Here is a 1,663-nt window from a genome sequence, read left to right as displayed (position 1 = left end):
TGGTGAAAATGAGGTCAAAACCCCATGCATGTCACCAAAACAAGTTCTGAGTCCATATCTGAAACATAGAACACTCTTGGGACCTCATAGAGCAATAAAGTTGAAAACTTTATTACAACTAATCTCTCAAAACATCACAACATGGAGAAACTAGCTCAAATCTTATATCTACAAAGAATGAGCCAAAAAGTTATAAGCTTGAAGACTTGTATAAGTCCAGAAGGTAAATGAAGGTTGAAATCTTATGTTGCAAAATACCAAATACTCAAAGATCTAATGATGAAGCACCATAAAGCTTGAAACTTTAATACTTTTAAGGGCCCAGAAGATAAGTGAGGGATGATCTCTTCAGCTGCAAGCTTCAAAACCAAGTCCTCAAATAATACTACACTCAAAAGCCACAAAACACCATAAAAATGGATGAAATGGGAGGGGGGAACTCAATCTATGAAAAAAGAGGCTAGGGTTTTCTCCCAACGAACACTTGATGAGATGGAGGCCGAAAAATGACCTAAAACATAGAGGTAGTGCCTTTAAATACGGAGGAAACCCTAATTTCATGGGCTCGGGCTGCACAGTTCACTACGTCATGGTGACTTTTTCACTACGTCGTGGTTACGAGTTTTTCCAAATTTGCATTCCAACTTCAAACAACCATAAATTCTTCGTTCTAAATTCATTTTTAGTGATCTTCATATGCACGTGAATGTATTAACAAGCCCCAAAATTCTATCTAATTGTTTTTGACTTAACACATACAGAACTTAATTCATTAATACATGCAACAAGTCAACAATATCACTTTTTCCCATTCTACCCCTTTGGTTCCAAAACACAATTCAGAGGCTTAAAACACTTAAACCAAATTTATCAACATATAATTGTTTTGGTAAAAAATTACACAAGTATTGATCAACCAAATTGAATGAGAGGCTGTGATGTTCGAATTATGTAATGTAAAAAGGTAAAGAGAATGACACAATGGTTTACAAGGAAAGCCCTTGATCCTTGCTAGGATCTCCGACACAAAACCTTGGGAGGTGACAATGATCACCTGCCTTGATAATTTTATTAATGTAAAATGATGATTACAAAGAGTATTCTAGTAAGAACAAGTGAAAAAATTCGTAGAGTAAGTTCAGTGTCAGCCGAGTGTGTCGTGTGCGAGATAAGTTCAGTGTCAGCCGAGTGTGTCGTGTGCAAGATACATGTGCCAATTTATAGTCTAAACTAGCTAAAAAGATGTCCGATATTCCCGGGATCCTCTATGACCAGCTTTGTGAATGTTTTTTTGACTTGGTATTCCGAGTCTTTAGCATAATTGAAACAAAACTCTGTTGAGAATAAGTCTCCTCTTGACTATTTATGCACACGTGTCAGTTATATACCAAATAAAACCGTTATAAATATTAGTTAATAATAATAACAATAATAGTCGGGATCCTGAGATAGTTGAGGACACTGAATATTTGAAGAGGTCTGAGGATCCTGAATGCTTCGAGGAACCTGGCCCTAACAATTGCCCCAAAGTTATTCCTGAAAATGTAAGAGTTAATTTCAAAAATGTTAAAGGAATAACTTAAATTAAAGAGATAAAAGGAAAGAGAAAAGTAATTTTCAGAATTAACCCTCAATGACTAGGTAATTTTGAAATCCAACGGGT

Source organism: Lactuca virosa, chromosome 4, assembly GCF_052849685.1.
Source record: "Lactuca virosa cultivar CGN04683 chromosome 4, Lactuca_virosa_CGN04683_v6, whole genome shotgun sequence".
Lineage (NCBI taxonomy): Eukaryota > Viridiplantae > Streptophyta > Magnoliopsida > Asterales > Asteraceae > Lactuca > Lactuca virosa.
This window is presented reverse-complemented; position numbering follows the sequence as displayed.